Consider the following 24158-nt stretch of genomic DNA (forward strand, 5'->3'; position numbering starts at 1 on the left):
CTTCCTAAAACTCTGGATTCTGATAGAGGGCCATGAGACTTAGACCTGAGTGCAAAAATGGAGGCTCTAGCCCCTTCCAGAGCTGAGATATCGAAACTCAAAAATTAGGCCCGAAAAAAAAAACGACAGTGGTACCCCTTACGTTTTTTTTTTTTGGGCGAAAAATTAAGTTTCTCCAATCTTCCCAAAACTCTGGATTCTGATAGAGGGCCATGAGACTTAGACCTGAGTGCAAAAATGGAGGCTCTAGCCCCTTCCAGAGCCGAGATATCGAAACTCAAAAATTCGGCCCGAAAAAAAAACGACAGTGGTACCCCTTACGTTTTTTTTTGGGCGAAAAATTAAGTTTCTCCAATCTTCCCAAATTCTGATAGAGGGCCATGAGACTTAGACCTGAGTGCAAAAATGGAGGCTCTAGCCCCTTCCAGAGCTGAGATATCGAAACTCAAAAATTAGGCCCGAAAAAAAAACGACAGTGGTACCCCTTACGTTTTTTTTTTTTGGGCGAAAAATTAAGTTTCTCCAATCTTCCCAAATTCTGATAGAGGGCCATGAGACTTAGACCTGAGTGCAAAAATGGAGGCTCTAGCCCCTTCCAGAGCTGAGATATCGAAACTCAAAAATTAGGCCCGAAAAAAAAACGACAGTGGTACCCCTTACGTTTTTTTTTTTTGGGCGAAAAATTAAGTTTCTTCAATCTTCCCAAATTCTGATAGAGGGCCATGAGACTTAGACCTGAGTGCAAAAATGGAGGCTCTAGCCCCTTCCAGAGCCGAGATATCGAAACTCAAAAATTCGGCCCGAAAAAAAAACGACAGTGGTACCCCTTACGTTTTTTTTTTGGGCGAAAAATTAAGTTTCTCCAATCTTCCCAAATTCTGATAGAGGGCCATGAGACTTAGACCTGAGTGCAAAAATTGAGGCTCTAGCCCCTTCCAGAGCTGAGATATCGAAACTCAAAAATTAGGCCCAAAAAAAAATGACAGTGGTACCCCTTACGTTTTTTTTTTTGGGCGAAAAATTAAGTTTCTCCAATCTTCCCAAATTCTGATAGAGGGCCATGAGACTTAGACCTGAGTGCAAAAATGGAGGCTCTAGCCCCTTCCAGAGCTGAGATATCGAAACTAAAAAATTCGGCCCGAAAAAAAAACGACAGTGGTACCCCTTACGTTTTTTTTTTTTTGGGCGAAAAATTACGTTTCTCCAATCTTCCCAAAACTCTGGATTCTGATAGAGGGCCATGAGACTTAGACCTGAGTGCAAAAATGGAGGCTCTAGCCCCTTCCAGAGCTGAGATATCGAAACTCAAAAATTCGGCCCGAAAAAAAAACGACAGTGGTACCCCTTACGTTTTTTTTTTTTGGGCGAAAAATTAATTTTCTCCAATCTTCCCAAATTCTGATAGAGGGCAATGAGACTTAGACCTGAGTGCAAAAATGGAGGCTCTAGCCCCTTCCAGAGCTGAGATATCGAAACTCAAAAATTCGGCCCGAAAAAAAAAACGACAGTGGTACCCCTTACGTTTTTTTTTTGGGCGAAAAATTAAGTTTCTCCAATCTTCCCAAATTCTGATAGAGGGCCGTGAGACTTAGACCTGAGTGCAAAAATGGAGGCTCTAGCCCCTTCCAGAGGTGAGATATCGAAACTCAAAAATTCGGGCCGAAAAAAAAAAACGACAGTGGTACCCCTTACGTTTTTTTTTTGGGCGAAAAATTAAGTTTCTCCAATCTTCCCAAATTCTGGATTCTGATAGAGGGCCATGAGACTTAGACCTGAGTGCAAAAATGGAGGCTCTAGCCCCTTCCAGAGCTGAGATATCGAAACTCAAAAATTCGGCCCGAAAAAAAAAAACGACAGTGGTACCCCTTACGGTTTTTTTTTTTTGGGCGAAAAATTAAGTTTCTCCAATCTTCCCAAAACTCTGGATTCTGATAGAGGGCCATGAGACTTAGACCTGAGTGCAAAAATGGAGGCTCTAGCCCCTTCCAGAGCCGAGATATCGAAACTCAAAAATTCGGCCCGAAAAAAAAACGACAGTGGTACCCCTTACGTTTTTTTTTTGGGCGAAAAATTAAGTTTCTCCAATCTTCCCAAATTCTGATAGAGGGCCATGAGACTTAGACCTGAGTGCAAAAATGGAGGCTCTAGCCCCTTCCAGAGCTGAGATATCGAAACTCAAAAATTCGGCCCGAAAAAAAAACGACAGTGGTACCCCTTACATTTTATTTTTTTGGGCGAAAAATTAAGTTTCTCCAATCTTCCCAAAACTCTGGATTCTGATAGAGGGCCATGAGACTTAGACCTGAGTGCAAAAATGGAGGCTCTAGCCCCTTCCAGAGCTGAGATATCGAAACTCAAAAATTCGGCCCGAAAAAAAAAACGACAGTGGTACCCCTTACGTTTTTTTTTTGGGTGAAAAATTAAGTTTCTCCAATCTTCCCAAATTCTGATAGAGGGCTATGAGACTTAGACCTGAGTGCAAAAATGGAGGCTCTAGCCCCTTCCAGAGCTGAGATATCGAAACTCAAAAATTCGGCCCGAAAAAAAAAACGACAGTGGTACCCCTTACGTTTTTTTTTTTTTGGGCGAAAAATTAAGTTTCTCCAATCTTCCCAAAACTCTGGATTCTGATAGAGGGCCATGAGACTTAGACCTGAGTGCAAAAATGGAGGCTCTAGCCCCTTCCAGAGCTGAGATATCGAAACTCAAAAATTCTGCCCGAAAAAAAACGACAGTGGTCCCCCTCACGTTTTTTTTTTTGGGCGAAAAATTAAGTTTCTCCAATCTTCCCAAAACTCTGGATTCTGATAGAGGTCCATGAGACTTAGACCTGAGTGCAAAAATGGAGGCTCTAGCCCCTTCCAGAGCTGAGATTTCGAAACTCAAAAATTAGGCCCGAAAAAAAAAACGACAGTGGTACCCCTTACGTTTTTTTTTTGGGCGAAAAATTAAGTTTCTCCAATCTTCCCAAATTCTGATAGAGGGCCATGAGACTTAGACCTGAGTGCAAAAATGGAGGCTCTAGCCCCTTCCAGAGCCGAGATATCGAAACTCAAAAATTCGGCCCGAAAAAAAAACGACAGTGGTACCCCTTACGTTTTTTTTTTGGGCGAAAAATTAAGTTTCTCCAATCTTCCCAAATTCTGATAGAGGGCCATGAGACTTAGACCTGAGTGCAAAAATTGAGGCTCTAGCCCCTTCCAGAGCTGAGATATCGAAACTCAAAAATTAGGCCCAAAAAAAAATGACAGTGGTACCCCTTACGTTTTTTTTTTTGGGCGAAAAATTAAGTTTCTCCAATCTTCCCAAATTCTGATAGAGGGCCATGAGACTTAGACCTGAGTGCAAAAATGGAGGCTCTAGCCCCTTCCAGAGCTGAGATATCGAAACTAAAAAATTCGGCCCGAAAAAAAAACGACAGTGGTACCCCTTACGTTTTTTTTTTTTGGGCGAAAAATTACGTTTCTCCAATCTTCCCAAAACTCTGGATTCTGATAGAGGGCCATGAGACTTAGACCTGAGTGCAAAAATGGAGGCTCTAGCCCCTTCCAGAGCTGAGATATCGAAACTCAAAAATTCGGCCCGAAAAAAAAACGACAGTGGTACCCCTTACGTTTTTTTTTTTTGGGCGAAAAATTAATTTTCTCCAATCTTCCCAAATTCTGATAGAGGGCAATGAGACTTAGACCTGAGTGCAAAAATGGAGGCTCTAGCCCCTTCCAGAGCTGAGATATCGAAACTCAAAAATTCGGCCCGAAAAAAAAAACGACAGTGGTACCCCTTACGTTTTTTTTTTGGGCGAAAAATTAAGTTTCTCCAATCTTCCCAAATTCTGATAGAGGGCCGTGAGACTTAGACCTGAGTGCAAAAATGGAGGCTCTAGCCCCTTCCAGAGGTGAGATATCGAAACTCAAAAATTCGGGCCGAAAAAAAAAAACGACAGTGGTACCCCTTACGTTTTTTTTTTTGGGCGAAAAATTAAGTTTCTCCAATCTTCCCAAATTCTGGATTCTGATAGAGGGCCATGAGACTTAGACCTGAGTGCAAAAATGGAGGCTCTAGCCCCTTCCAGAGCTGAGATATCGAAACTCAAAAATTCGGCCCGAAAAAAAAAAACGACAGTGGTACCCCTTACGGTTTTTTTTTTTTGGGCGAAAAATTAAGTTTCTCCAATCTTCCCAAAACTCTGGATTCTGATAGAGGGCCATGAGACTTAGACCTGAGTGCAAAAATGGAGGCTCTAGCCCCTTCCAGAGCCGAGATATCGAAACTCAAAAATTCGGCCCGAAAAAAAAACGACAGTGGTACCCCTTACGTTTTTTTTTTGGGCGAAAAATTAAGTTTCTCCAATCTTCCCAAATTCTGATAGAGGGCCATGAGACTTAGACCTGAGTGCAAAAATGGAGGCTCTAGCCCCTTCCAGAGCTGAGATATCGAAACTCAAAAATTCGGCCCGAAAAAAAAACGACAGTGGTACCCCTTACATTTTATTTTTTTGGGCGAAAAATTAAGTTTCTCCAATCTTCCCAAAACTCTGGATTCTGATAGAGGGCCATGAGACTTAGACCTGAGTGCAAAAATGGAGGCTCTAGCCCCTTCCAGAGCTGAGATATCGAAACTCAAAAATTCGGCCCGAAAAAAAAAACGACAGTGGTACCCCTTACGTTTTTTTTTTGGGTGAAAAATTAAGTTTCTCCAATCTTCCCAAATTCTGATAGAGGGCTATGAGACTTAGACCTGAGTGCAAAAATGGAGGCTCTAGCCCCTTCCAGAGCTGAGATATCGAAACTCAAAAATTCGGCCCGAAAAAAAAAACGACAGTGGTACCCCTTACGTTTTTTTTTTTTGGGCGAAAAATTAAGTTTCTCCAATCTTCCCAAAACTCTGGATTCTGATAGAGGGCCATGAGACTTAGACCTGAGTGCAAAAATGGAGGCTCTAGCCCCTTCCAGAGCTGAGATATCGAAACTCAAAAATTAGGCCCGAAAAAAAAACGACAGTGGTACCCCTTACGTTTTTTTTTTTTGGGCGAAAAATTAAGTTTCTCCAATCTTCCCAAATTCTGATAGAGGGCCATGAGACTTAGACCTGAGTGCAAAAATGGAGGCTCTAGCCCCTTCCAGAGCTGAGATATCGAAACTCAAAAATTCGGGCCGAAAAAAAAAACGACAGTGGTACCCCTTGCGTTTTTTTTTTTGGGGTGAAAAATTAAGTTTCCCCAATCTTCCCAAAACTCTGGATTCTGATAGAGGGCCATGAGACTTAGACCTGAGTGCAAAAATGGAGGCTCTAGCCCCTGCCAGAGCTGAGATATCGAAACTCAAAAATTCGGCCCGAAAAAAAAACGACAGTGGTACCCCTTACGTTTTTTTTTTGGGTGAAAAATTAAGTTTCTCCAATCTTCCCAATTTCTGATAGAGGGCCATGAGACTTAGACCTGAGTGCAAAAATGGAGGCTCTAGCCCCTTCCAGAGCTGAGATATCGAAACTCAAAAATTAGGCCCGAAAAAAAAACGACAGTGGTACCCCTTACGTTTTTTTTTTTGGGCGAAAAATTAAGTTTCTCCAATCTTCCCAAATTCTGATAGAGGGCCATGAGACTTAGACCTGAGTGCAAAAATGGAGGCTCTAGCCCCTTCCAGAGCTGAGATATCGAAACTCAAAAATTAGGCCCGAAAAAAAAACGACAGTGGTACCCCTTACGTTTTTTTTTTTTGGGCGAAAAATTAAGTTTCTCCAATCTTCCCAAATTCTGATAGAGGGCCATGAGACTTAGACCTGAGTGCAAAAATGGAGGCTCTAGCCCCTTCCAGAGCTGAGATATCGAAACTCAAAAATTCGGGCCGAAAAAAAAACGACAGTGGTACCCCTTGCGGTTTTTTTTTTGGGGTGAAAAATTAAGTTTCCCCAATCTTCCCAAAACTCTGGATTCTGATAGAGGGCCATGAGACTTAGACCTGAGTGCAAAAATGGAGGCTCTAGCCCCTTCCAGAGCCGAGATATCGAAACTCAAAAATTCGGCCCAAAAAAAAAACGACAGTGGTACCCCTTACGTTTTTTTTTTGGGCGAAAAATTAAGTTTCTCCAATCTTCCCAAATTCTGATAGAGGGCCATGAGACTTAGACCTGAGTGCAAAAATGGAGGCTCTAGCCCCTTCCAGAGCTGAGATATCGAAACTCAAAAATTAGGCCCGAAAAAAAAAACGACAGTGGTACCCCTTACGTTTTTTTTTTTTGGGCGAAAAATTAAGTTTCTCCAATCTTCCCAAATTCTGATAGAGGGCCATGAGACTTAGACCTGAGTGCAAAAATGGAGGCTCTAGCCCCTTCCAGAGGTGAGATATCGAAACTCAAAAATTAGGCCCGAAAAAAAAACGACAGTGGTACCCCTTACGTTTTTTTTTTGGGCGAAAAATTAAGTTTCTCCAATCTTCCCAAATTCTGGATTCTGATAGAGGGCCATGAGACTTAGACCTGAGTGCAAAAATGGAGGCTCTAGCCCCTTCCAGAGCTGAGATATCGAAACTCAAAAATTCGGCCCGAAAAAAAAAAACGACAGTGGTACCCCTTACGTTTTTTTTTTTTTGGGCGAAAAATTAAGTTTCTCCAATCTTCCCAAAACTCTGGATTCTGATAGAGGGCCATGAGACTTAGACCTGAGTGCAAAAATGGAGGCTCTAGCCCCTTCCAGAGCCGAGATATCGAAACTCAAAAATTCGGCCCGAAAAAAAAACGACAGTGGTACCCCTTACGTTTTTTTTTTGGGCGAAAAATTAAGTTTCTCCAATCTTCCCAAATTCTGATAGAGGGCCATGAGACTTAGACCTGAGTGCAAAAATGGAGGCTCTAGCCCCTTCCAGAGCTGAGATATCGAAACTCAAAAATTCGGCCCGAAAAAAAAACGACAGTGGTACCCCTTACATTTTATTTTTTTGGGCGAAAAATTAAGTTTCTCCAATCTTCCCAAAACTCTGGATTCTGATAGAGGGCCATGAGACTTAGACCTGAGTGCAAAAATGGAGGCTCTAGCCCCTTCCAGAGCTGAGATATCGAAACTCAAAAATTAGGCCCGAAAAAAAAACGACAGTGGTACCCCTTACGTTTTTTTTTTTGGGCGAAAAATTAAGTTTCTCTAATCTTCCCAAATTCTGATAGAGGGCCATGAGACTTAGACCTGAGTGCAAAAATGGAGGCTCTAGCCCCTTCCAGAGCTGAGATATGGAAACTCAAAAATTAGGCCCGAAAAAAAAACGACAGTGGTACCCCTTACGTTTTTTTTTTGGGCGAAAAATTAAGTTTCTCTAATCTTCCCAAATTCTGATAGAGGGCCATGAGACTTAGACCTGAGTGCAAAAATGGAGGCTCTACCCCCTTCCAGAGCTGAGATATCGAAACTCAAAAATTCGGGCCGAAAAAAAAAACGACAGTGGTACCCCTTACGTTTTTTTTTTTGGGGCGAAAAATTAAGTTTCTCCAATCTTCCCAAAACTCTGGATTCTGATGGAGGGCCATGAGACTTAGACCTGAGTGCAAAAATGGAGGCTCTAGCCCCTTCCAGAGCTGAGATATCGAAACTCAAAAATTCGGCCGAAAAAAAAACGACAGTGGTACCCCTTACGTTTTTTTTTTGGGGCGAAAAATTAAGTTTCCCCAATCTTCCCAAAACTCTGGATTCTGATAGAGGACCATGAGACTTAGACCTGAGTGCAAAAATGGAGGCTCTAGCCCCTTCCAGAGCCGAGATATCGAAACTCAAAAATTCGGCCCGAAAAAAAAACGACAGTGGTACCCCTTACGTTTTTTTTTTTGGGCGAAAAATTAAGTTTCTCCAATCTTCCCAAATTCTGATAGAGGGCCATGAGACTTAGATCTGAGTGCAAAAATGGAGGCTCTAGCCCCTTCCAGAGCTGAGATATCGAAACTCAAAAATTAGGCCCGAAAAAAAAACGACAGTGGTACCCCTTACGTTTTTTTTTTTTTGGGCGAAAAATTAAGTTTCTCCAATCTTCCCAAATTCTGATAGAGGGCCATGAGACTTAGACCTGAGTGCAAAAATGGAGGCTCTAGCCCCTTCCAGAGCTGAGATATCGAAACTCAAAAATTAGGCCCGAAAAAAAACCGACAGTGGTACCCCTTACGTTTTTTTTTTTTGGGCGAAAAATTAAGTTTCTCCAATCTTCCCAAATTCTGATAGAGGGCCATGAGACTTAGACCTGAGTGCAAAAATGGAGGCTCTAGCCCCTTCCAGAGCTGAGATATCGAAACTCAAAAATTCGGGCCGAAAAAAAAACGACAGTGGTACCCCTTGCGTTTTTTTTTTTTGGGGTGAAAAATTAAGTTTCCCCAATCTTCCCAAAACTCTGGATTCTGATAGAGGGCCATGAGACTTAGACCTGAGTGCAAAAATGGAGGCTCTAGCCCCTGCCAGAGCTGAGATATCGAAACTCAAAAATTCGGCCCGAAAAAAAAACGACAGTGGTACCCCTTACGGTTTTTTTTTTTTGGGCGAAAAAAATAAGTTTCTCCAATCTTCCCAAAACTCTGGATTCTGATAGAGGGCCATGAGACTTAGACCTGAGTTCAAAAATGGAGGCTCTAGCCCCTTCCAGAGCTGAGATATCGAAACTCAAAAATTCGGCCCGAAAAAAAAAAACGACAGTGGTACCCCTTACGTTTTTTTTTTTTGGGCGAAAAATTAAGTTTCTCCAATCTTCCCAAAACTCTGGATTCTGATAGAGGGCCATGAGACTTAGACCTGAGTGCAAAAATGGAGGCTCTAGCCCCTTCCAGAGCCGAGATGTCGAAACTCAAAAATTCGGCCCGAAAAAAAAACGACAGTGGTACCCCTTACATTTTTTTTTTGGCCGAAAAATTAAGTTTCTCCAATCTTCCCAAATTCTGATAGAGGGCCATGAGACTTAGACCTGAGTGCAAAAATGGAGGCTCTAGCCCCTTCCAGAGCTGAGATATCGAAACTCAAAAATTAGGCCCGAAAAAAAAATGACAGTGGTACCCCTTACGTTTTTTTTTTGGGCGAAAAATTAAGTTTCTCCAATCTTCCCAAATTCTGATAGAGGGCCATGAGACTTAGACCTGAGTACAAAAATGAAGGCTCTAGCCCCTTCCAGAGCTGAGATATCGAAACTCAAAAATTCGGCCCGAAAAAAAACGACAGTGGTACCCCTTACGTTTTTTTTTTTGGGCGAAAAATTACGTTTCTCCAATCTTCCCAAATTCTGATAGAGGGCCATGAGACTTAGACCTGAGTGCAAAAATGGAGGCTCTAGCCCCTTCCAGAGCTGAGATATCGAAACTCAAAAATTCGGGCCGAAAAAAAAAACGACAGTGGTACCCCTTGCGTTTTTTTTTTTGGGGCGAAAAATTAAGTTTCTCCAATCTTCCCAAAACTCTGGATTCTGATGGAGGGCCATGAGACTTAGACCTGAGTGCAAAAATGGAGGCTCTAGCCCCTTCCAGAGCTGAGATATCGAAACTCAAAAATTCGGCCGAAAAAAAAACGACAGTGGTACCCCTTACGTTTTTTTTTTTTGGGCGAAAAATTAAGTTTCCCCAATCTTCCCAAAACTCTGGATTCTGATAGAGGGCCATGAGACTTAGACCTGAGTGCAAAAATGGAGGCTCTAGCCCCTTCCAGAGCCGAGATATCGAAACTCAAAAATTCGGCCCGAAAAAAAAACGACAGTGGTACCCCTTACGTTTTTTTTTTGGGTGAAAAATTAAGTTTCTCCAATCTTCCCAAATTCTGATAGAGGGCCATGAGACTTAGACCTGAGTGCAAAAATGGAGGCTCTAGCCCCTTCCAGAGCTGAGATATCGAAACTCAAAAATTAGGCCCGAAAAAAAAAACGACAGTGGTACCCCTTACGTTTTTTTTTTTTGGGCGAAAAATTAAGTTTCTCCAATCTTCCCAAATTCTGATAGAGGGCCATGAGACTTAGACCTGAGTGCAAAAATGGAGGCTCTAGCCCCTTCCAGAGCTGAGATATCGAAACTCAAAAATTAGGCCCGAAAAAAAAACGACAGTGGTACCCCTTACGTTTTTTTTTTTTTGGGCGAAAAATTAAGTTTCTCCAATCTTCCCAAATTCTGATAGAGGGCCATGAGACTTAGACCTGAGTGCAAAAATGGAGGCTCTAGCCCCTTCCAGAGCTGAGATATCGAAACTCAAAAATTCGGGCCGAAAAAAAAACGACAGTGGTACCCCTTGCGTTTTTTTTTTTGGGGTGAAAAATTAAGTTTCCCCAATCTTCCCAAAACTCTGGATTCTGATAGAGGGCCATGAGACTTAGACCTGAGTGCAAAAATGGAGGCTCTAGCCCCTTCCAGAGCCGAGATATCGAAACTCAAAAATTCGGCCCAAAAAAAAAACGACAGTGGTACCCCTTACGTTTTTTTTTTGGGCGAAAAATTAAGTTTCTCCAATCTTCCCAAATTCTGATAGAGGGCCATGAGACTTAGACCTGAGTGCAAAAATGGAGGCTCTAGCCCCTTCCAGAGCTGAGATATCGAAACTCAAAAATTAGGCCCGAAAAAAAAAACGACAGTGGTACCCCTTACGTTTTTTTTTTTTGGGCGAAAAATTAAGTTTCTCCAATCTTCCCAAATTCTGATAGAGGGCCATGAGACTTAGACCTGAGTGCAAAAATGGAGGCTCTAGCCCCTTCCAGAGCTGAGATATCGAAACTCAAAAATTAGGCCCGAAAAAAAAAACGACAGTGGTACCCCTTACGTTTTTTTTTTTTGGGCGAAAAATTAAGTTTCTCCAATCTTCCCAAATTCTGATAGAGGGCCATGAGACTTAGACCTGAGTGCAAAAATGGAGGCTCTAGCCCCTTCCAGAGCTGAGATATCGAAACTCAAAAATTCGGGCCGAAAAAAAAACGACAGTGGTACCCCTTGCGTTTTTTTTTTTTGGGGTGAAAAATTAAGTTTCCCCAATCTTCCCAAAACTCTGGATTCTGATAGAGGGCCATGAGACTTAGACCTGAGTGCAAAAATGGAGGCTCTAGCCCCTGCCAGAGCTGAGATATCGAAACTCAAAAATTCGGCCCGAAAAAAAAACGACAGTGGTACCCCTTACGTTTTTTTTTTTGGGCGAAAAATTAAGTTTCTCCAATCTTCCCAAATTCTGATAGAGGGCCATGAGACTTAGACCTGAGTGCAAAAATGGAGGCTCTAGCCCCTTCCAGAGCTGAGATATCGAAACTCAAAAATTAGGCCCGAAAAAAAAATGACAGTGGTACCCCTTACGTTTTTTTTTTTGGGCGAAAAATTAAGTTTCTCCAATCTTCCCAAATTCTGATAGAGGGCCATGAGACTTAGACCTGAGTGCAAAAATGGAGGCTCTAGCCCCTTCCAGAGCTGAGATATCGAAACTCAAAAATTCGGCCCGAAAAAAAACGACAGTGGTACCCCTTACGTTTTTTTTTTTTGGGCGAAAAATTACGTTTCTCCAATCTTCCCAAAACTCTGGATTCTGATAGAGGGCCATGAGACTTAGACCTGAGTGCAAAAATGGAGGCTCTAGCCCCTTCCAGAGCTGAGATATCGAAACTCAAAAATTCGGCCCGAAAAAAAAACGACAGTGGTACCCCTTACGGTTTTTTTTTTTTGGGCGAAAAATTAATTTTCTCCAATCTTCCCAAATTCTGATAGAGGGCAATGAGACTTAGACCTGAGTGCAAAAATGGAGGCTCTAGCCCCTTCCAGAGCTGAGATATCGAAACTCAAAAATTCGGCCCGAAAAAAAAAACGACAGTGGTACCCCTTACGTTTTTTTTTTGGGCGAAAAATTAAGTTTCTCCAATCTTCCCAAATTCTGATAGAGGGCCATGAGACTTAGACCTGAGTGCAAAAATGGAGGCTCTAGCCCCTTCCAGAGCTGAGATATCGAAACTCAAAAATTCGGCCCGAAAAAAAAAAACGACAGTGGTACCCCTTACGTTTTTTTTGTTTTTGGGCGAAAAATTAAGTTTCTCCAATCTTCCCAAAACTCTGGATTCTGATAGAGGGCCATGAGACTTAGACCTGAGTGCAAAAATGGAGGCTCTAGCCCCTTCCAGAGCCGAGATATCGAAACTCAAAAATTCGGCCCGAAAAAAAAACGACAGTGGTACCCCTTACGTTTTTTTTTGGGGCGAAAAATTAAGTTTCTCCAATCTTCCCAAATTCTGATAGAGGGCCATGAGACTTAGACCTGAGTGCAAAAATGGAGGCTCTAGCCCCTTCCAGAGCTGAGATATCGAAACTCAAAAATTCGGCCCGAAAAAAAAAACGACAGTGGTACCCCTTACGTTTTATTTTTTTGGGCGAAAAATTAAGTTTCTCCAATCTTCCCAAAACTCTGGATTCTGATAGAGGACCATGAGACTTAGACCTGAGTGCAAAAATGGAGGCTCTAGCCCCTTCCAGAGCCGAGATATCAAAACTCAAAAATTCGGCCCGAAAAAAAAACGACAGTGGTACCCCTTACGTTTTTTTTTTGGGCGAAAAATTAAGTTTCTCCAATCTTCCCAAATTCTGATAGAGGGCCATGAGACTTAGATCTGAGTGCAAAAATGGAGGCTCTAGCCCCTTCCAGAGCTGAGATATCGAAACTCAAAAATTAGGCCCGAAAAAAAAACGACAGTGGCACCCCTTACGTTTTTTTTTTTTTGGGCGAAAAATTAAGTTTCTCCAATCTTCCCAAATTCTGATAGAGGGCCATGAGACTTAGACCTGAGTGCAAAAATGGAGGCTCTAGCCCCTTCCAGAGCTGAGATATCGAAACTCAAAAATTAGGCCCGAAAAAAAACCGACAGTGGTACCCCTTACGTTTTTTTTTTTTTGGGCGAAAAATTAAGTTTCTCCAATCTTCCCAAATTCTGATAGAGGGCCATGAGACTTAGACCTGAGTGCAAAAATGGAGGCTCTAGCCCCTTCCAGAGCTGAGATATCGAAACTCAAAAATTCGGGCCGAAAAAAAAACGACAGTGGTACCCCTTGCGTTTTTTTTTTTTGGGGTGAAAAATTAAGTTTCCCCAATCTTCCCAAAACTCTGGATTCTGATAGAGGGCCATGAGACTTAGACCTGAGTGCAAAAATGGAGGCTCTAGCCCCTGCCAGAGCTGAGATATCGAAACTCAAAAATTCGGCCCGAAAAAAAAACGACAGTGGTACCCCTTACGGTTTTTTTTTTTTGGGCGAAAAAAATAAGTTTCTCCAATCTTCCCAAAACTCTGGATTCTGATAGAGGGCCATGAGACTTAGACCTGAGTTCAAAAATGGAGGCTCTAGCCCCTTCCAGAGCTGAGATATCGAAACTCAAAAATTCGGCCCGAAAAAAAAAAACGACAGTGGTACCCCTTACGTTTTTTTTTTTTGGGCGAAAAATTAAGTTTCTCCAATCTTCCCAAAACTCTGGATTCTGATAGAGGGCCATGAGACTTAGACCTGAGTGCAAAAATGGAGGCTCTAGCCCCTTCCAGAGCCGAGATGTCGAAACTCAAAAATTCGGCCCGAAAAAAAAACGACAGTGGTACCCCTTACATTTTTTTTTTGGCCGAAAAATTAAGTTTCTCCAATCTTCCCAAATTCTGATAGAGGGCCATGAGACTTAGACCTGAGTGCAAAAATGGAGGCTCTAGCCCCTTCCAGAGCTGAGATATCGAAACTCAAAAATTAGGCCCGAAAAAAAAATGACAGTGGTACCCCTTACGTTTTTTTTTTTTGGGCGAAAAATTAAGTTTCTCCAATCTTCCCAAATTCTGATAGAGGGCCATGAGACTTAGACCTGAGTACAAAAATGAAGGCTCTAGCCCCTTCCAGAGCTGAGATATCGAAACTCAAAAATTCGGCCCGAAAAAAAACGACAGTGGTACCCCTTACGTTTTTTTTTTTGGGCGAAAAATTACGTTTCTCCAATCTTCCCAAATTCTGATAGAGGGCCATGAGACTTAGACCTGAGTGCAAAAATGGAGGCTCTAGCCCCTTCCAGAGCTGAGATATCGAAACTCAAAAATTCGGGCCGAAAAAAAAACGACAGTGGTACCCCTTGCGTTTTTTTTTTTGGGGCGAAAAATTAAGTTTCTCCAATCTTCCCAAAACTCTGGATTCTGATGGAGGGCCATGAGACTTAGACCTGAGTGCAAAAATGGAGGCTCTAGCCCCTTCCAGAGCTGAGATATCGAAACTCAAAAATTCGGCCGAAAAAAAAACGACAGTGGTACCCCTTACGTTTTTTTTTTTTTGGGCGAAAAATTAAGTTTCCCCAATCTTCCCAAAACTCTGGATTCTGATAGAGGGCCATGAGACTTAGACCTGAGTGCAAAAATGGAGGCTCTAGCCCCTTCCAGAGCCGAGATATCGAAACTCAAAAATTCGGCCCGAAAAAAAAACGACAGTGGTACCCCTTACGTTTTTTTTTTGGGTGAAAAATTAAGTTTCTCCAATCTTCCCAAATTCTGATAGAGGGCCATGAGACTTAGACCTGAGTGCAAAAATGGAGGCTCTAGCCCCTTCCAGAGCTGAGATATCGAAACTCAAAAATTAGGCCCGAAAAAAAAAACGACAGTGGTACCCCTTACGTTTTTTTTTTTTGGGCGAAAAATTAAGTTTCTCCAATCTTCCCAAATTCTGATAGAGGGCCATGAGACTTAGACCTGAGTGCAAAAATGGAGGCTCTAGCCCCTTCCAGAGCTGAGATATCGAAACTCAAAAATTAGGCCCGAAAAAAAAACGACAGTGGTACCCCTTACGTTTTTTTTTTTTGGGCGAAAAATTAAGTTTCTCCAATCTTCCCAAATTCTGATAGAGGGCCATGAGACTTAGACCTGAGTGCAAAAATGGAGGCTCTAGCCCCTTCCAGAGCTGAGATATCGAAACTCAAAAATTCGGGCCGAAAAAAAAACGACAGTGGTACCCCTTGCGTTTTTTTTTTTGGGGTGAAAAATTAAGTTTCCCCAATCTTCCCAAAACTCTGGATTCTGATAGAGGGCCATGAGACTTAGACCTGAGTGCAAAAATGGAGGCTCTAGCCCCTTCCAGAGCCGAGATATCGAAACTCAAAAATTCGGCCCAAAAAAAAAACGACAGTGGTACCCCTTACGTTTTTTTTTTGGGCGAAAAATTAAGTTTCTCCAATCTTCCCAAATTCTGATAGAGGGCCATGAGACTTAGACCTGAGTGCAAAAATGGAGGCTCTAGCCCCTTCCAGAGCTGAGATATCGAAACTCAAAAATTAGGCCCGAAAAAAAAAACGACAGTGGTACCCCTTACGTTTTTTTTTTTTGGGCGAAAAATTAAGTTTCTCCAATCTTCCCAAATTCTGATAGAGGGCCATGAGACTTAGACCTGAGTGCAAAAATGGAGGCTCTAGCCCCTTCCAGAGCTGAGATATCGAAACTCAAAAATTAGGCCCGAAAAAAAAAACGACAGTGGTACCCCTTACGTTTTTTTTTTTTGGGCGAAAAATTAAGTTTCTCCAATCTTCCCAAATTCTGATAGAGGGCCATGAGACTTAGACCTGAGTGCAAAAATGGAGGCTCTAGCCCCTTCCAGAGCTGAGATATCGAAACTCAAAAATTCGGGCCGAAAAAAAAACGACAGTGGTACCCCTTGCGTTTTTTTTTTTTGGGGTGAAAAATTAAGTTTCCCCAATCTTCCCAAAACTCTGGATTCTGATAGAGGGCCATGAGACTTAGACCTGAGTGCAAAAATGGAGGCTCTAGCCCCTGCCAGAGCTGAGATATCGAAACTCAAAAATTCGGCCCGAAAAAAAAACGACAGTGGTACCCCTTACGTTTTTTTTTTTGGGCGAAAAATTAAGTTTCTCCAATCTTCCCAAATTCTGATAGAGGGCCATGAGACTTAGACCTGAGTGCAAAAATGGAGGCTCTAGCCCCTTCCAGAGCTGAGATATCGAAACTCAAAAATTAGGCCCGAAAAAAAAATGACAGTGGTACCCCTTACGTTTTTTTTTTTGGGCGAAAAATTAAGTTTCTCCAATCTTCCCAAATTCTGATAGAGGGCCATGAGACTTAGACCTGAGTGCAAAAATGGAGGCTCTAGCCCCTTCCAGAGCTGAGATATCGAAACTCAAAAATTCGGCCCGAAAAAAAACGACAGTGGTACCCCTTACGTTTTTTTTTTTTGGGCGAAAAATTACGTTTCTCCAATCTTCCCAAAACTCTGGATTCTGATAGAGGGCCATGAGACTTAGACCTGAGTGCAAAAATGGAGGCTCTAGCCCCTTCCAGAGCTGAGATATCGAAACTCAAAAATTCGGCCCGAAAAAAAAACGACAGTGGTACCCCTTACGGTTTTTTTTTTTTGGGCGAAAAATTAATTTTCTCCAATCTTCCCAAATTCTGATAGAGGGCAATGAGACTTAGACCTGAGTGCAAAAATGGAGGCTCTAGCCCCTTCCAGAGCTGAGATATCGAAACTCAAAAATTCGGCCCGAAAAAAAAAACGACAGTGGTACCCCTTACGTTTTTTTTTTGGGCGAAAAATTAAGTTTCTCCAATCTTCCCAAATTCTGATAGAGGGCCATGAGACTTAGACCTGAGTGCAAAAATGGAGGCTCTAGCCCCTTCCAGAGCTGAGATATCGAAACTCAAAAATTCGGCCCGAAAAAAAAAAACGACAGTGGTACCCCTTACGTTTTTTTTGTTTTTGGGCGAAAAATTAAGTTTCTCCAATCTTCCCAAAACTCTGGATTCTGATAGAGGGCCATGAGACTTAGACCTGAGTGCAAAAATGGAGGCTCTAGCCCCTTCCAGAGCCGAGATATCGAAACTCAAAAATTCGGCCCGAAAAAAAAACGACAGTGGTACCCCTTACGTTTTTTTTTGGGGCGAAAAATTAAGTTTCTCCAATCTTCCCAAATTCTGATAGAGGGCCATGAGACTTAGACCTGAGTGCAAAAATGGAGGCTCTAGCCCCTTCCAGAGCTGAGATATCGAAACTCAAAAATTCGGCCCGAAAAAAAAAACGACAGTGGTACCCCTTACGTTTTATTTTTTTGGGCGAAAAATTAAGTTTCTCCAATCTTCCCAAAACTCTGGATTCTGATAGAGGGCCATGAGACTTAGACCTGAGTGCAAAAATGGAGGCTCTAGCCCCTTCCAGAGCTGAGATATCGAAACTCAAAAATTCGGCCGAAAAAAAAACGACAGTGGTACCCCTTACGTTTTTTTTTTTGGGCGAAAAATTAAGTTTCCCCAATCTTCCCAAAACTCTGGATTCTGATAGAGGGCCATGAGACTTAGACCTGAGTGCAAAAATGGAGGCTCTAGCCCCTTCCAGAGCCGAGATATCGAAACTCAAAAATTCGGCCCAAAAAAAAAACGACAGTGGTACCCCTTACGTTTTTTTTTTGGGCGAAAAATTAAGTTTCTCCAATCTTCCCAAATTCTGATAGAGGGCCATGAGACTTAGACCTGAGTGCAAAAATGGAGGCTCTAGCCCCTTCCAGAGCTGAGATATCGAAACTCAAAAATTAGGCCCGAAAAAAAAAACGACAGTGGTAGCCCTTACGTTTTTTTTTTTTGGGCGAAAAATTAAGTTTCTCCAATCTTCCCAAATTCTGATAGAGGGCCATGAGACTTAGACCTGAGTGCAAAAATGGAGGCTCTAGCCCCTTCCAGAGCTGAGATATCGAAACTCAAAAATTAGGCCCGAAAAAAAAAACGACAGTGGTACCCCTTACGTTTTTTTTTTTTGGGCGAAAAATTAAGTTTCTCCAATCTTCCCAAATTCTGATAGAGGGCCATGAGACTTAGACCTGAGTGCAAAAATGGAGGCTCTAGCCCCTTCCAGAGCTGAGATATCGAAACTCAAAAATTCGGGCCGAAAAAAAAACGACAGTGGTACCCCTTGCGTTTTTTTTTTTTGGGCGAAAAATTAAGTTTCTCCAATCTTCCCAAATTCTGATAGAGGGCCATGAGACTTAGACCTGAGTGCAAAAATGGAGGCTCTAGCCCCTTCCAGAGCCGAGATATCGAAACTCAAAAATTCGGCCCGAAAAAAAAACGACAGTGGTACCCCTTACGTTTTTTTTTGGGGCGAAAAATTAAGTTTCTCCAATCTTCCCAAATTCTGATAGAGGGCCATGAGACTTAGACCTGAGTGCAAAAATGGAGGCTCTAGCCCCTTCCAGAGCTGAGATATCGAAACTCAAAAATTCGGCCCGAAAAAAAAAACGACAGTGGTACCCCTTACGTTTTATTTTTTTGGGCGAAAAATTAAGTTTCTCCAATCTTCCCAAAACTCTGGATTCTGATAGAGGGCCATGAGACTTAGACCTGAGTGCAAAAATGGAGGCTCTAGCCCCTTCCAGAGCTGAGATATCGAAACTCAAAAATTCGGCCGAAAAAAAAACGACAGTGGTACCCCTTACGTTTTTTTTTTTGGGCGAAAAATTAAGTTTCCCCAATCTTCCCAAAACTCTGGATTCTGATAGAGGGCCATGAGACTTAGACCTGAGTGCAAAAATGGAGGCTCTAGCCCCTTCCAGAGCCGAGATATCGAAACTCAAAAATTCGGCCCAAAAAAAAAACGACAGTGGTACCCCTTACGTTTTTTTTTTGGGCGAAAAATTAAGTTTCTCCAATCTTCCCAAATTCTGATAGAGGGCCATGAGACTTAGACCTGAGTGCAAAAATGGAGGCTCTAGCCCCTTCCAGAGCTGAGATATCGAAACTCAAAAATTAGGCCCGAAAAAAAAAACGACAGTGGTAGCCCTTACGTTTTTTTTTTTTGGGCGAAAAATTAAGTTTCTCCAATCTTCCCAAATTCTGATAGAGGGCCATGAGACTTAGACCTGAGTGCAAAAATGGAGGCTCTAGCCCCTTCCAGAGCTGAGATATCGAAACTCAAAAATTAGGCCCGAAAAAAAAAACGACAGTGGTACCCCTTACGTTTTTTTTTTTTGGGCGAAAAATTAAGTTTCTCCAATCTTCCCAAATTCTGATAGAGGGCCATGAGACTTAGACCTGAGTGCAAAAATGGAGGCTCTAGCCCCTTCCAGAGCTGAGATATCGAAACTCAAAAATTCGGGCCGAAAAAAAAACGACAGTGGTACCCCTTGCGTTTTTTTTTTTTGGGGTGAAAAATTAAGTTTCCCCAATCTTCCCAAAACTCTGGATTCTGATAGAGGGCCATGAGACTTAGACCTGAGTGCAAAAATGGAGGCTCTAGCCCCTGCCAGAGCTGAGATATCGAAACTCAAAAATTCGGCCCGAAAAAAAAACGACAGTGGTACCCCTTACGTTTTTTTTTTTGGGCGAAAAATTAAGTTTCTCCAATCTTCCCAAATTCTGATAGAGGGCCATGAGACTTAGACCTGAGTGCAAAAATGGAGGCTCTAGCCCCTTCCAGAGCTGAGATATCGAAACTCAAAAATTAGGCCCGAAAAAAAAATGACAGTGGTACCCCTTACGTTTTTTTTTTTGGGCGAAAAATTAAGTTTCTCCAATCTTCCCAAATTCTGATAGAGGGCCATGAGACTTAGACCTGAGTGCAAAAATGGAGGCTCTAGCCCCTTCCAGAGCTGAGATATCGAAACTCAAAAATTCGGCCCGAAAAAAAACGACAGTGGTACCCCTTACGTTTTTTTTTTTTGGGCGAAAAATTACGTTTCTCCAATCTTCCCAAAACTCTGGATTCTGATAGAGGGCCATGAGACTTAGACCTGAGTGCAAAAATGGAGGCTCTAGCCCCTTCCAGAGCTGAGATATCGAAACTCAAAAATTCGGCCCGAAAAAAAAACGACAGTGGTACCCCTTACGGTTTTTTTTTTTTGGGCGAAAAATTAATTTTCTCCAATCTTCCCAAATTCTGATAGAGGGCAATGAGACTTAGACCTGAGTGCAAAAATGGAGGCTCTAGCCCCTTCCAGAGCTGAGATATCGAAACTCAAAAATTCGGCCCGAAAAAAAAAACGACAGTGGTACCCCTTACGTTTTTTTTTTGGGCGAAAAATTAAGTTTCTCCAATCTTCCCAAATTCTGATAGAGGGCCATGAGACTTAGACCTGAGTGCAAAAATGGAGGCTCTAGCCCCTTCCAGAGCTGAGATATCGAAACTCAAAAATTCGGCCCGAAAAAAAAAAACGACAGTGGTACCCCTTACGTTTTTTTTGTTTTTGGGCGAAAAATTAAGTTTCTCCAATCTTCCCAAAACTCTGGATTCTGATAGAGGGCCATGAGACTTAGACCTGAGTGCAAAAATGGAGGCTCTAGCCCCTTCCAGAGCCGAGATATCGAAACTCAAAAATTCGGCCCGAAAAAAAAACGACAGTGGTACCCCTTACGTTTTTTTTTGGGGCGAAAAATTAAGTTTCTCCAATCTTCCCAAATTCTGATAGAGGGCCATGAGACTTAGACCTGAGTGCAAAAATGGAGGCTCTAGCCCCTTCCAGAGCTGAGATATCGAAACTCAAAAATTCGGCCCGAAAAAAAAAACGACAGTGGTACCCCTTACGTTTTATTTTTTTGGGCGAAAAATTAAGTTTCTCCAATCTTCCCAAAACTCTGGATTCTGATAGAGGGCCATGAGACTTAGACCTGAGTGCAAAAATGGAGGCTCTAGCCCCTTCCAGAGCTGAGATATCGAAACTCAAAAATTCGGCCGAAAAAAAAACGACAGTGGTACCCCTTACGTTTTTTTTTTTTGGGCGAAAAATTAAGTTTCCCCAATCTTCCCAAAACTCTGGATTCTGATAGAGGGCCATGAGACTTAGACCTGAGTGCAAAAATGGAGGCTCTAGCCCCTTCCAGAGCCGAGATATCGAAACTCAAAAATTCGGCCCGAAAAAAAAAACGACAGTGGTACCCCTTACGTTTTTTTTTTTTGGGCGAAAAATTAAGTTTCTCCAATCTTCCCAAATTCTGATAGAGGGCCATGAGACTTAGACCTGAGTGCAAAAATGGAGGCTCTAGCCCCTTCCAGAGCTGAGATATCGAAACTCAAAAATTCGGCCCAAAAAAAAAACGACAGTGGTACCCCTTACGTTTTGTTTTTTTTTGGGCGAAAAATTAAGTTTCTCCAATCTTCCCAAAACTCTGGATTCTGATAGAGGGCCACGAGACTTAGACCTGAGTGCAAAAATGGAGGCTCTAGCCCCTTCCAGAGCTGAGATATCGAAACTCAAAAATTCGGCCCGAAAAAAAAAACGACAGTGGTACCCCTTATGTTTTTTTTTTGGGCGAAAAATTAAGTTTCTCCAATTTTCCCAAATTCTGATAGAGGGCCATGAGACTTAGACCTGAGTGCAAAAATGGAGGCTCTAGCCCCTTCCAGAGCTGAGATATCGAAACTCAAAAATTCGGCCCGAAAAAAAAACGACAGTGGTACCCCTTACGTTTTTTTTTTTTGGGCGAAAAATTAAGTTTCTCCAATCTTCCCAAATTCTGATAGAGGGCCACGAGACTTAGACCTGAGTGCAAAAATGGAGGCTCTAGCCCCTTCCAGAGCTGAGATATCGAAACTCAAAAATTCGGCCGAAAAAAAAACGACAGTGGTACCCCTTACGTTTTTTTTTTTTGGGGCAAAAAATTAAGTTTCCACAATCTTCCCAAAACTCTGGATTCTGATAGAGGGCCATGAGACTTAGACCTGAGTGCAAAAATGGAGGCTCTAGCCCCTTCCAGAGCTGAGATATCGAAACTCAAAAATTCGGCCCGAAAAAAAACGACAGTGGTACCCCTTACGTTTTTTTTTTTTGGGCGAAAAAAATTAAGTTTCTCCAATCTTCCCAAAACTCTGGATTCTGATAGAGGGCCATGAGACTTAGACCTTAGTGCAAAAATGGAGGCTCTAGCCCCTTCCAGAGCTGAGATATCGAAACTCAAAAATTTGGCCCGAAAAAAAAACGACAGTGGTACCCCTTACGTTTTTTTTTTTTTTGGGCGAAAAATTAAGTTTCTCCAATCTTCCCAAAACTCTGGATTCTGATAGAGGGCCCTGAGACTTAGACCTGAGTGCAAAAATGGAGGCTCTAGCCCCTTCCAGAGCTGAGATGTCGAAACTCAAAAATTCGGCCCGAAAAAAAAAACGACAGTGGTACCCCTTATGTTTTTTTTTTGGGCGAAAAATTAAGTTTCTCCAATTTTCCCAAATTCTGATAGAGGGCCATGAGACTTAGACCTGAGTGCAAAAATGGAGGCTCTAGCCCCTTCCAGAGCTGAGATATCGAAACTCAAAAATTCGACCCGAAAAAAAAACGACAGTGGTACCCCTTTCGGGTTTTTTTTCGGGTGAAAAATTAAGTTTCTCCAATCTTCGCAAAACTCTGGATTCTGATAGAGGGCCATGAGACTTAGACCTGAGTGCAAAAATGGAGGCTCTAGCCCCTTCCAGAGCTGAGATATTGAAACTCCATTTTTGCACTCAGGTTTAAGTCTCATGGCCCTCTATCAGAATCCAGAGTTTTGAGAAGATTGGAGAAACTTAATTTTTCGCCCGAAAAATAAAACAAAAACAAAGGGGTACCACTGTCGTTTTTTTTTCGGGTCGAAATTTTTAGATTCGATATCTCAGCTCTGGAAGGGTCTAGACTTAAATACTCGACCTAGTTCCATTGCTTAGCAACGGGAAGAAACTCCTGTAACTTCAGTGCCCAACCCGTATCACGACAAGACGTGAAATAATCACGTTGGTCCACTTTGGAAAACGTGTAGATGTCACGGTTTAGTTTAAACTCAAAACCATAAACAGGGCTATACTGCCCTCTTGTGTCAAATTATATTTCTATATTTTTTTTTCCAACAAATAAAGCCAAACCTGCAATAAAACCCCTTTCAATACACACTTGTACTCGACAGATGCAGTGGCTCAGTTGATAAAGCGGTGGGCTTTAATCAAGAAGACCTGAGTTCAATTCCCATACTTGCGTTAAATTGTTGTGATTATATCAAACAAAGTGGCCTAAACCATATTTCTTCAACCCGGTAAGACGTGAAATAAACACGTTGGTCCACTTTTGAAAATGTGTAGATGTCACGGTTTAAACCCCCTCAAACGTGAAACTTACACTTAAAACTTACCATCACGACCTATTGGTTTTCATTAAACCGAGAAAAATGGAATTTTCTTTTATTGATGATCACTGAGAAATGTTCTATTATTTAAAATGCAAAAACAAAATAACAAAAAAAAACATTTATTATTTTCAAGGTGAAAATTATTCATTTGCATGGATCCACGCCGAAGAAAACGTCTAAATGTCATGTTTTTAATGAAGCAGCCTAATGAGTAAAATGTCTATTTTTCCGGCGTCCCCCCAGCTCCTCGTTTAAGCAAAAGGTACGCTAAAAACAAGGTATTACATCGACGTTAAACCACGTTAACCGTGTTAACCATAACCTTTTAAATACTCGACCTAGTTCCATTCCATTGCGGGAAGAAACTCCTGTAACTTCAGTGCCCAACCCATATCACGACAAGACGTGAAATAATCACTTTGGTCCACTTTGGAAAACGTGTAGATGTCACGGTTTAGTTTCAACTCAAAACCATAAATAGGGCTATACTGCCCTCTTGTGTCAAATTATATTTCCATATTTATTTTTCCAACAAATAAAGCCAAACCTACAATAAAACCCCTTTAGTGTAGCTTTTCATTTCTTAAAAAAACATGAAGGAAGGACGCAGCATGAGGCTTCATCAGGCTCACACTGTGAAAGAATGGTTGGGAAGGAGCACCAAGGATCATTTTGTGTATTGGCATGTACTGGCTCCTCTTAGTCCAGATCTTAAACTCACTGAAAGTCTTTGGGTTGTGCTGGACGAGACTTTACAGGGGATGGACTTTGTCAATACAAGATCTTCACCAAAAATGTATGCACCCATTGATGGATATAAATGGTTTGATGTTAATTTCATACATCCATTTTTGGTTAGGATCTTGTCTTGGAAAAACGCAGCCTTGGTGAACATAAAATATCTTATTGACCCCAAACTGTTAGTGTAATAAAGGTTAGCACATATTGAGGATATCAAATGTAATTTTATTAAGCAAATTCATCGAGTGGCATTTTTGAAATGTCAACAGTAACAGCATTTGCTGTGTGTCTGCAGTGCAGTGATATGAACAGCTCAACAGCTGTTATTCTCATTTAAAGGGTTAGTTCACCCAAAAAGAAAATTCTGTCAGT

The 24158-nt window shown here is 41.9% G+C and overlaps 1 protein-coding gene across 5 annotated transcripts in view; it reads left to right on the forward strand.

Annotated features, from left to right (window-relative positions):
* Positions 1 to 24158, forward strand: part of plce1 (phospholipase C, epsilon 1) — a 133285-nt gene that overhangs the window by 106961 nt on the left and 2166 nt on the right. The window lies entirely within an intron of this gene.

The sequence above is a fragment of the Pimephales promelas genome, chromosome 17 (genome assembly GCF_988280905.1).
Source record: "Pimephales promelas chromosome 17, fPimPro1.hap1.1, whole genome shotgun sequence".
In the NCBI taxonomy this organism is placed as follows: domain Eukaryota; kingdom Metazoa; phylum Chordata; class Actinopteri; order Cypriniformes; family Leuciscidae; genus Pimephales; species Pimephales promelas.